Source organism: Garra rufa, chromosome 8 (genome assembly GCF_049309525.1).
Source record: "Garra rufa chromosome 8, GarRuf1.0, whole genome shotgun sequence".
Taxonomy (NCBI): domain Eukaryota; kingdom Metazoa; phylum Chordata; class Actinopteri; order Cypriniformes; family Cyprinidae; genus Garra; species Garra rufa.
Genome location: NC_133368.1, coordinates 38,474,425 through 38,487,242, shown reverse-complemented (window position 1 = coordinate 38,487,242; position 12,818 = coordinate 38,474,425). Strand labels below are relative to the sequence as shown.

The 12,818-nt window shown below is 39.9% G+C and overlaps 1 protein-coding gene across 2 annotated transcripts in view; it reads right to left on the bottom strand.

Annotated features, from left to right (window-relative positions):
- Nucleotides 1–12,818, bottom strand: part of fgf14 (fibroblast growth factor 14) — a 169,662-nt gene that overhangs the window by 59,473 nt on the left and 97,371 nt on the right. The gene's annotated exons all lie outside the window — the stretch shown is intronic.

Sequence of the window (12,818 nt, the reverse complement as noted above, 5' to 3'; positions counted from 1 at the left end):
TTTAAGACATGCTTTTTTGGGGGTGTTAAATACTGGTGCAAATACCAGTAATTTGACAAGAGCAAACGTTAGTACATCATGTTGTGTGATCCATTTTAATATTTTCCTGGCATAAATTTTGCATCTACAAGGGAAACTCCTACAAATGCATATTCAATATGGTCAAGCCTATGTGTCCACGCCTTTTCACCAGTAATTCTTTACTCCGCGTCTTTAGTAAATCCAGACAGTACTATTTTGCTCTTGTCCATTAACGTAACATACAGAAGAGCTCACTCCCTCTTTACTTAAATTTTCTTAATAAATATTTACTCTTTCTCATGTCTTTGAGTTTAAGTTGAAATTATAGAAATGCTTTTTTGTTTACACGCAATGGAAGTCAATGAGCTCCAATGTTATTTTACCCCACATTCTTTAAAATCCCTTCTTTTATTTTAGAAATTCATTCACATTTAAAACGACATGAGGGTGAGAAAATGTTGACAGAATTTTCATTTTTTGGTAGACTATCCCTTATAATCCTTTACTATATTAACTGTACCAACTGCTTTGCCACACTGAGTATAAAGTGTTGTGACATCTGTAAATTCTATACATTTTTTAAGATGATGGATGCTCATAACATTCATCCTGATAAAAGCTTAGCTGCAGGTGCATGGTTTTGCACCTGCAGAGAGAAAGAGAGAGACAGAAGGAGACAGACAGGTGGAGGTAGCTATCATCAGACAGACGGGGATGGTGGAGGGGACCGTGTCTCACTGCACGCAGCACCAGCTGCAGACTTAACCACATGTGATTGACCCACTATAGACTTTCAGGATCAGGAGAAGGGCTTTTCCAGCTTTTGTAAGCACACTCACACTGTTCCTAGTCACAGGAAGGACTGAGAAAGCACTGCTATTACATTACAAATTTATACTCTCTTCTACAAATATAGATCATATTTGATGAGAAAGATTTATGAAGAATACAAAAATAAGGCGTATATATATTGCCATTTGTCCTCTCCCAAATTTGTCACTACCGAAACACAGTAATATATAATTTAATCAGAAGACTTATATTGACCTATTAAGATTTAGCTTACACCTTTCTTGTAAATATATATATATATTTTATTTATTAAAAGGCTTTCAGAGGTAAATCAATAATAATTACAATTTTCACAATATTTTCAAGTGTGATTTATGAGATTTGTTGTATTATGAATCCAATTTTTCTTTGTAAAAGGCAAAAAGTTGTTCATACTGATTTCAAACTAAAGCATTCATTATTTTGAATATACATTGAACCAAACACTATCATAACATTTTAGTTGATAATTCAGTATACTTTATTTTTAACAAAACATCCCATGTTTTGGTAGTGACTGCACATTTTTGCTAGTGACAGTAATGTTTTGGTAGTGACCACATCACATTACAGAATTTTAACTTGCATACTAAAACACTATTAAAACTTACTAAAATATTTTTAAAAATCAATAACTGTACTACAATTTTGTTTATTTCCCGCCAAATAATGACATGTTTTGGTTGTGACTGTTTTGGTAGTGATTTTTAGGGAAATTTTTAGGTAATTTTAGGGAATAACACCCAAAAAAACAAGGATGTCACTACCGAAATGTCATCAAATGTTTTGGTAGTTACAATTTTAGATACTTTTGAGTATCAGCAGATGCTAATCAGCACATGGTTAGCTAGCACAGTTCTGAACAGTTGTACACATATAAAATAAGGGTGACCATACGTCCTCTTGTTTTTTCCTCATTTTGGACTTAAAAAATTCCTAAATAACCAAAAATGTCCAGAAATCGACCAATCACTTTGGATGCAGCTCGTGTTGAATGTAGGGTTGCCAAATCCGCAGTTTTTCCATGGCATTAAACCGTTTAAAAAAAAAATATTTTAAACTGTTGCGACGGGTTGATTTTCTCCCATGGGTTAAAAGTTTTAAATATTGCATATATTTTATTTGACTGAAATGCTTGTATTGAAACATTTTGCATTCTACCTGTGATAAAACTGTAGTAAATATTAGTTTTTTGAAGGATTGCCACTGTGGTAGGAAGCTTTTTAGCTGTGTTTGTGATCAATCTGCATAACGGTGACTGTAAAATATGTAGTTTTGGTATGGAAATTACATATTTTGATACCAAAACCCAACCCCCCACCCCCCTTACCTCCTCTATTTTGAAAACTAAAATATGGTCACCCTAATAAAACTAAATGTTATAAAATAACTCTCAAAAAAGTGTGCTTAATTGCAGAAAAAAGGTGTTCTGTAGTGACGTTCCTTAAAGTTACACACAGATTTTTACCTTGTAGCTATGAGAGAGAGGGACACAGGAATATTTACTGGTCATAAATGTTGGGGTGTAAAAATCGGCCTCAGCCAACTGACCAAAACAAAGACTGATTTGTGAATGAAAACAAAAATGCAACAAAATACACACATTTGTTTCAATATTGTTTTCACAAGTTGAAATTTAGGGGTTAGGGTTCAGGACTGCCACCTTCCAATTAAAAGTATCCAATAAATGATTTTATATATATTAAGCTTAGTGATATTTTAAATATTATTGTGGGTTTTAATAGATTATAGAAGGATCTTACTAAAAATCTAAGATCTAAATTCTTAAATGCTTTTAAAATGTGCTTTTTGGTTGTGGGACAGCAGTTTGCACCAATTCTGTAGAATTCCTCATACAGTATATACATACACACACACACACACACACACACACACACACACACACACTTCTCACCTCTGTAAAAAACAACAAATATCACCTTGTATATCACTACGTCGTGGAACGTGACGGAAATCAAACGTGCAAAACCGAAAAGTAATTTAGTCATTATAGGCGAAATGACATCAAGCTCAGTAATTTACACAGTCAAGAACAAGCACCACCTTACACTCAAGGCTAAAGGAGGCGCTATGCACTTTCAGTCAGAACTAATTGAGTATATGCAAGATTCATCAGACTTTTTAATGAGACTTAGCATAGAGAGAGATTAAAAGCTAGTCTCCACTGGTGGTCTTCCATTCCACTGAGCATTCTAATTGGACGCAAAACGTAACGTCCAAACAACGTGTTGAACCATGTCTTGCTGGGAAGAATCTCTGTCATATTTATCACTTATCCGGATAATAAGCATCAGAGCAATGAACTTTCACAGTGGATAAATGCAGAAGCACAAAATGACAATAAATCCTGCAAAACAATCTCATTTTCTTTGCACTTAATTGATAAAGACGGCTAAATGATTTCTGCACCCTTCCTGACTCACTACATGCTTTTAGCGAAACATGAATACAAGGTTAGAGTTATACGTTTTGCTATATAAGAACCTTCCACATACTAAATTTATAAATTGAGTTTGTAGCAGGGCATTTTAGTAAGCAATCACTTCACAACAATGTTTATTTTTTCATGGCCACAGGACATAAAATGTCCTGTGGAGTAAAAAGGGTAAAAATTGCTACATGGCAGCACTCCGCGATGCAATCAAACAGATAACCTCTCTGTTTTCAACAAAGAGATTTTAAATAAATGAAAGATGCACTTGTTTGTACCAGCTTGATAGAGACCTTTCATGTCTGGAGATGTTTTTCAGATTTTTTTCTGAGGTTGTGGACATTAACAAACAACTCAGCCTCCTCATTTTATTAGAATCGTGCCATACATATATCAGACATGCATGGCTCAAAATGGCATACGGGTCCAGGATCCAAATTAGCTCGAAAAAAAATACCAACTGTCAGTCAATTTCAATATCTGACCTATAGGGACTCTTAATCAACCTTATTCGGAGACACCTATATGCCAGCCTAAAGTCATTTGCAGTTTCACATCTGTTGTTTGCCAGATTGTACTATATCACCCCAGCGAGATCTTCGTGTGAAAGCTTAAACACACTGTACAACAACAACTGTCAGACGGTATAATGTACATTTTAGCTAAGACTATAGTCACAGCCGACAGCACTGACTGGGCATTTCAAGTCAACAGACTGTGTCCATTCTGACATCTTAAATTGAAATGGTACTGTACCTTACAAACCAAAGCAAGATGTTGTGTTGGAAATTCTTTGTTTGAAAATACACACAACTGCTGTTACTATTGATCCTTCATTAAATTTTGCACTATGAGCAAATAAAAACTCCAATGACATAATTATGACAAATGAAAATGTACAGTGAGCATAGGGCTGAGCAATAAAACAATAACGATAAATATAATTTTCCTTAATAAAATGATAACAAGAGTTTGCTAAATGTTTATATAATGTTTATGCACCTAAAACAGAACAAAACAGTGCTACTCATCAGACAGCGCAAGCTTACTAGAGCAGATGCATTTATTTGCTGATAAGTCTCGATCATGCAACCATTAAACAGCGCTGTGAGATCCAGTGTGAACCATTTGATTTAGCGAAGAACACAAATGACTTAAACTAGTTTAAAACCAGATGAGAAACAGTGCTGACAAACAAGAGAAACTCTGTGTGCAACAAAACAGTCAGAAGGATACAAATCGCCATTTACCATGGACTTACTGCATTAACATTAACTGCATCATGGTATTGTGACAGATAGGATATTCACTCCCAACTCGTCACATATTGACGCTTGGTCAGGACCCCTTGGGCATCAGTTTTTGACACACAGGGTACCCCTTTAGTGTAATTTTTCGACATGCATTAAATAAGATATCTTTGGTCTCAATATGCCGATGCAAAAGGCATTGGAAATTTTACCATCAAGATTAAATTACATATTGCGTAAAATTATTACCATTATTGCATATATGTTGGGCTGTGATTTTTCAATGTAAACAATCACAAGTTTTATTTACATTACACTATTTACACATTTACGAGAACATAACCCAACCCCTGCCCCTGAACCTAACAATTTGTGAATATAAAACATAGGATATAAAAGGCAGATACAACTCCAGTCACAATTTATTTAAAAAGTATTAATATCTCAAGTCTTCTAATGCAAAATGATTGATTTGTGAGAGGAATAGACGTGATCACCATCTCTATCCGCCGCAAAGCTCATCCTGTGTGCAGTCTGTTAGAGCTGCACGATTCTGAATAAAATGAGAATCACGATTTTTTTGCTCAGAATAAAGATCACGATTCTCTCACGATTCTGGAGAACTTTTTTATTTTAAAGATTTACCCCTGAACATTAGGTTATCAAACAACAGTAAAATAGCAGTGAAATAAGACAAAATAAACTTTGCTTTAAATTTAAAGAAATGTAATGAAAAATACTGTAATAATGTAAACAAAAAAATGAAACATTAAAAAAAGAAACATACAAAGGTATTATGTCAGAGTAAAGTGATTTAATGATTCGTAGCTAGAAACAGTAGCCTATCAACATTTATGGCTGCCAACGTGCACTCTGTGGGATGCCCAAGTTTACTTCACCATTTTACAAATAAATCCTAATCTAATCATGACAAACTATATATCGTTGGAAAGGTCTAAGTCTCCTAAATAGATATTTGACATTTTTGTGTGTTACAAATTATGTAGGAAAATAATTTATGACAAGAGTTTCATACATTAATTTATGACAAGAGTGCACCTCAAAAATCTCCTTCATAACAGGAGCTCTGACCTTTTTCACAAACAGACTTTCTTGTTGCCTTTTTTCCCTATTACACATTAGAAATAATAAGAAATGATATATCAGATGAAAACTTAAAATTTCAAAATTCATCCTTTGGAATGCCATTTTAAAATCAGACATTGCATTAACATGGAAAATGTACATCAAAATCATATTACTAAATGTTCTTGTCCATGAATTATAAAGATTTAAGACTCAATTCTTCATTTTCACGTCTCTGTTCAAAAATGGGAGTAACAGTTAAGGGGTTAATGGATCGTCATGCTCATATATGGATCCATTGCTCTGCTGGTCCATAAATCTGGCACGATCAAAGTACTACTCTTTCAATATTCAAAGTGCTAATAGAGACCGAATTTTCCAAGCATGATACAGAGCTATCTACACAACTACACAACTCATAGCCCACATACTAATAACAGCCTAGATATTTTATGTAGCTTAATTTGCGCGCATTGGGGAGTCGCTCTCTAAATGCAGGGTATTAAAATTGCTTTTGAAAGCGCGTCCGGGTTTTACTTTTGGTTTCATTTTAACAATCCCGCGAAACTCTCGATGGCGCTGAGCGTGCATTCTACAATACAAGAAATTACTTTAACAAAACCATTTGAAAGTGGGTGGACACCAACGGGATTTTGAAAAGCGTGTCCCCAGTGGAAATTACGCCCCTGTGTGAGTGGAACTCTGCCGCTGAGTTATCATCTGATGTGAATGAATGCCGCGTTGTACAGTATATTGAGACAGAGGCGCCATGAATTGCATCTGACAGAATGTGCGCTGAAGATGAAGTTTAAATGGTTATGTAATGTTGGAGAGAACGGCGAACCTGTCACTGCATCAGCTCACAGCAGTCTGTGCAGTTATTAGGCTAGCAGAAGTTTTGTAAAATATAAATAAAATATACTTGGCTGAATCGTATAAATGCTGGATTAAGATCGTGAGGGGGGTCGAATCGAGATCGCGATCTTTTAACGATTAATTGTGCAGCTCTACAGTCTGTGCACAAATTTGAAAATTGCCGCCAGAAGAAGCGTTATGTCAGCTTTGGTTGTGAAATGCCATTGGCTCTTGTAATGTCACAGTTCTGTCAGTTCTTGTCTGTTCTATTGGTTTCTCCCATTGTCTCCCCCTGTCATTTTGTTATCATTTGGTTTAGTCCTCGTCACCGTAATCTGTTTCACCTGTGTCTTAGTAATTAGTCTGTCTTTATAAGTCTGTTTGTTTCTTGAGTTCTCTGTCGGTCTTTGCAAATGTCTACGTGTGATTCGTGTGTGGAAGATTCTCCGTGTTCCTGCCTTATCCAGCCTGTTCTATTGAAAGCTTTATTAAATGTATATAGTGTTTTTGTATCCTGTCTCACGTCTCGTCCATCCAGCACGTTATACCGTAACAGAAAGACCGACCTACAACAGTTTACCCGGCACCTTCTCCTGCGTTTATTTTTCCGTTTTCATTTTTCTCAGTGTTTTGTTTTTTGATTTAAATGGACACTACAGTGCAACTTCTCCTCCTGAGGCAGGGGGAACGCTCCCTTGAGGACCACACACGTGAGTTTCTCCTCCTGGCAAACCAGTCTCATTCCCCGGATAGCAGCCTTATCGTCTACTATCACGTTGGACTAAATTCCACCACCAAAGCGCTGCTATCCGGGAAGGGTCCTCTTGGGAGCTTGCCGGACTACATCGAGTGGGTGTTGGCGTCCTGTCAATCATCCTGGACTATCGACTTCGTCGAAGAGGACGTCAGCCCCACTCCAGACCCAGAACCCAGCCAAACATCACCCCGACATGCGGAGTTACAGCCTGAGTCCACCGCAGATGGAGTGCCAGAGCCGAGAGCGACAGAGCCTGACCCATCTGACCAGGTGCGAGAGCCGGCATCAACATCCGTGACGGTGGATTGTCACGTGGAGCAAGAGAGGGCGACAGAGAGCCCTGCCCACTGCACCACCGCTGAGGGTGAGCTTGGATCTAATTCTGGGGATTTAATAGACTTCTTCTCGGATCTTGCCCAAGACAACTCATGTGACTTAATTGACTTTTTCTCTGAGCCACTGACCTGTATAGACTTCCCTCCCACCCGCCCTAGTCTGTCTGAATCTGCCTGGTCCCCGCTGGTTCCGCCCAGCCGTCCTGAGTTCCCGCTGGTTCCGCCCAGCCGTCCTGAGTTCCCGCTGGTTCCGCCCAGCCGTCCTGAGTTCCCGCTGGTTCCGCCCAGCCGCCCCGAGTTCCCGCTGGTTCCGCCCAGCCGCCCCAAGTCTCCCAGGTCAGCAGTCAGTCCCCCAGCTCACCCTCAGCCCACCACCTGTGCAGTGGGCTCGCCGTGGGACTGCCAGCTTCCATCGGCGTCTCGGCTGGAGGATTCCTCAGCTCCGCCTCCAGCCTCCGAGTCCTGGACTCCGCCTCGGCCCTTCGACCCCGCGGTTCCACCACGGCTCTCGACGCCCTCCTCTTCACCGTCGCCCGTCGATCCACCAGCTCCACCGGGCTCCATCGTCTTTCCGGCTCTGCCCTGGTCAGTCGTCACCCCATCGGCTCCTCAGGACTCTGCTCCTCCGGCTGTGCCTCGTCGCGCCGTCCCACCGGCTCCTTGGGACTCCTCCTTCCTGCGGGCACAGCCTCCATCCTCTGTCGCTCCGGCTCCGCCGCGGATCTCCGGGACTCCGCCTCCGCCTCGGGCGCCAGAGCCTGTTCCACCTTGGCCCTCCGGATCCTCGGCGTCACCCCGGATCATCGGCTCTCCGTCTCCGTCTCCGCCTCGGGCTCCTTCTCCATCTGCTCCGCCTCTGTCGGTCGGCCCCATGGAGTCGGCACGCCTTCGTCCACCATGGTTCCTCCCTCCGTCGGCTCCACAGTGGGCCGTCATCATGGCTGCGGTCTGGGTCTGTTCCTCCTGCCTTAAGCCCCACCCATGTCCTCCCTGGCTCCTCCCTCCGTCGTCGCCCCTCTGGACTGTATTGTCTGTCACCTGGACTTTTGTTTTGGTCCCCCTCCTGGGGTGGCGTCCTCCGCCGAAGCCTCCATGGACATTTTCTGTTTTTTTTTTCTCGCCCCTCTTTTCTGTTTTGTTTTTCTTTTTCTACGGCGCGAGGACGCGCCTTTTCGGAGGGGGGCGTAATGTCACAGTTCTGTCAGTTCTTGTCTGTTCTATTGGTTTCTCCCATTGTCTCCCCCTGTCATTTTGTTATCATTTGGTTTAGTCCTCGTCACCGTAATCTGTTTCACCTGTGTCTTAGTAATTAGTCTGTCTTTATAAGTCTGTTTGTTTCTTGAGTTCTCTGTCGGTCTTTGCAAATGTCTACGTGTGATTCGTGTGTGGAAGATTCTCCGTGTTCCTGCCTTATCCAGCCTGTTCTATTGAAAGCTTTATTAAATGTATATAGTGTTTTTGTATCCTGTCTCACGTCTCGTCCATCCAGCACGTTATACCGTAACATGTGTAGGGCTCAAGTTCAGGAGTATTTTTTTTTATGTGATATGTGCAGAAGCGAGATCATGTTTAGCGATTAAAACCTTATGATTTACGTTGTCAGAGGACTTGGAATGCAGTGCGACTTGTTTGTAATTAGGGATGGCGAAAACTAAAAAATTTCTTGACCGACCACCGAGCCTCATTAGCCGGTTGAAACCGGTTAACCGATTAGTTTAAAATATGGTACGCTATTTGAAATAACAGCCATTTCGAGCCGCGCCTGCAATTTCGCAACTCTGTCGCATCTCTCTGCCGCTCTGCCTCCCGCACACACACACTGCCACTCACGTCACTTTTTTAAAATCCCCTACAGCGCGAAACATGAGTCCCGCAAACGCGGCGCCGAAGAGCTTGTTGTATGTAATCGTAGGACAAATGGCTCCTTAGTTTCAAATGGTTTGGGTACAAGGTGATCGCTTTGAAAATAAAGGCGTTTGTCTAGGTTAGAAGCTCATTTGAAACATTGCCACGGCTCATTTAAGAAAATGACAGCTCCGAAGAGACGCCGCTTTAGTTGAGGTAGTGCTAACCATAATAAAGAAAGATGATGCCTGCTACTATATTTAAGCACTGTATCACACAAGTTGCAACTTACATCTGTCTCATTCTTTTTGGTGAAATGGTCCCACACACTACTTTTCTTTGCACGCTTCATCCTGTCGTCTGCCCTGGCTCTAACCTCGAGTGTTTTAGCCTGTTGCCTTTACTTTTCGCAAACCTTGTGAGCGCGCGAACCCAAACGCTGTGACCTCGCGCCAAATGTTTTTATTGGTTTATTAAGTACAAACAGGCGAGTTATGAAAAATTGAGTGTGAGGGATAATTTGTTCACTTAACACAAAAAGATGAGGAATGAGATGGCTAACTGTAGTAGCGTATAGTCCACTGTCTATAATAGCCTAATTTAGATATCACTTTTTTTTTTAACCGACTACCGATAACTTTGACCGGTTAACGTTGATACGGTCAACCACCGGTCAAACGGTCATCGGTTAACATCCCTATTTGTAATAATGTTTATACTGCTTTTTATGGTCAGTTTTTGCAATAAATACCTGTCACTGTAGTTTGATTTGCCTGTTGCGTGTTTTATATTATTCCTAAGTGGGTAGGTTTAGAGTAGGGGTGGGGTTAGGGGCTCCAAAATATACATGAAGGAATGAATTTTTATAAAATGATTTTTTTTTTTTGCAAATGCATGCAAACCATTAAATGTGACACTAATGCAAACAACTAAAAGCAATGGCAGACCCTGCATGTGTAACGGAGGCCAGCTAGTAGGTGTTGTGCAGGTAAACCTCACTCCCCGATCTCAAGAGACGCACTAGCGACAGACGCTAGAGGTTGCAGCCTTTAGCGTCCTTGTTAGTGCGTCCGCCTAAAAAGAAGCTAAAGAGTTACCCTGAGCATCACAAAGTGATGCCAAAGGGTTGAGCTGAGAGTGAGAACGTGTTGATAATTACAGTCATTTTCGTGATTAAGCTATAGCGTTTGTGCACTGAAGTGCTAGATATGTGGTTTTAACTGGTTATTATGATCTAAATGTATGTTACTATAAAAGACCAATGGTTAATTAGTCAGAAAATAAATTTCACCATATAAAAATTAGGTTGTTACAATTGTTACAGATGTTACTGTATCTGCATCCTAACTCAAGCTACTACTACTGTCAACTCAAGCTACTGTCAAATGTGCATTTCTAAAAGACTTAAAAAAATAATAATAAAATTATATTAATATTGCAGTCTGCACTGCAAACTCTTTCTTTTTTTGCAACAATATCACTCATTAGAACATGTAGAAACTAAGAAATTAATTATTCCATTTTGATATTTATTTTGTTAAGGGAAAAAGTAAGCGCTTGTCATGTTCTGACAATATAGAGTAGTTTAAGACCATAATCAATAGTCTGGTTTCTGCGAGCAAAAATCTGCTTTTAAACTTTTACCATGATAATTATCATTATCGACTAATATGAAAAACTTTATTGTGATTTTTTTTTATCACCCAGCTTTAAGTGAGCACCCAAATTGAAAGCTTTCTTAGGTCTATCACTAGCGTTATTTACACATTTATAGAAGTCCCTAATAATCAGCACGATAATGTTGAATCAATGCAACGTGACACATATCTCTGTAATGACCTGGTCACGCCAATGCCCTGTCGATAACAGCATTCAGCTTGAGAGTCTAGAAAGTCAAATAAATCAATATGAAACAGTATATAAGGACTGTTCCTTGTTTAATGTTTTTGGATGGTGTGCTGGCCAAATTATAAATCACAGGCTTGAGGTCCACACTAGCACTCCAAATGGAGGTGAACATTTTTTTTATCTTTCTTTTGGCAAATTGATTTTGCCATTATTATTATCACCATTGCTCATTTCACCAGACATTTGACAAACCCAAAGGACACTGAAAATACGCTTAAGCAAGTTTTTTTTAAACTACTGTCTTCTCTTATTTCTTTTACAACGGTGCCACGAGGCAAAATGTCTCAGTTCATGGTCTGTACAGGCTTTTCCATACTCAGGGGAATATTCCTTTTGTCTGCATGTCACGACCTAAAAGTCAAAGTTAAAATGGAGACGAATGTAGCCTCTCACTGCCTTACATGATAGGAGGCTGTGCTCAAAGTGTCCTTCCTGTGACCACTACTAAATTACCACTACTAAACTAACCATTATTTCTCCTGAGCACACAGGCTACATGTGAAACAACCTAGGAGGGTGGTCAGGCCAACACTCAGCTCCACAGAGCCCCTGGTGAGCCCTCAAGGCTGTGAAAATGCTCACTGAAGATTTTGTAAATCTAGCTGCAATGGGAAATTAATGAGGTAAATCCCAAGGGGTGCTCCGTCAAAAGTAACTCAGGCAACAACGCAACAGGCAAGAAGGACTCAAAAGAGACCGTCCAACCAGCTGTGAGCACTGGTAGTCATCTTAAACAGCAAATGCTCAAAGACGCCATAATGTTTTCAATTCACCATATGTAATTGTAAATAGTGACAATGTGGGTAAGCCTGACTTGCAAGAATTGTAAGAAGCTGCTTTCCAAAAAAGTTAACATTAGGAGTGTATGGGGAGGCCATGAGCTGCTCGCCATCTGTAATAAGATGGCCGTCACAGGTGCACGTTAGCCGAGACGTTGCAGGGCTAATTCATCACTCTCAGTTTCTCCTGGCAACAGCTACATCTTTTACTCACTACTTATTTGTGCAAGATTCCCCTCTGGACATCTATGACAGGTACCATGATATACAGTATGCCAAATCGCCACCTCTATTATAGTTTTATCAGACTGTAGCTCAACTATTGGATAAGCTGACGGCCTACAATGTTTTTTTATATTTATACACATATAAAATTTCTGCCTGCAGGACAAAAATGCACACACAACACATATATTTTCTGGTTCTACATATGGTACACACTCTTAAAAATAAAGGTTTCAAAAGGGTGTTTTTGCAGTGATGTCATAGAAGAACCATTTTGGTTCCCCAAAGAACCTTACAGTGAACAGATCTTAAACGAAGCATTTTAAAGAATATTTTTAAAAAAAATCTGCATTTAAAAAGGTTCCATGGATGTTCAATGTTCTTCATGGAACCATCAATGCCAATAAAGAACCTTTATTTTTAAGAGTGTACAACACTCGTGATTATACATTAATGATATATTATTGTCTTGAG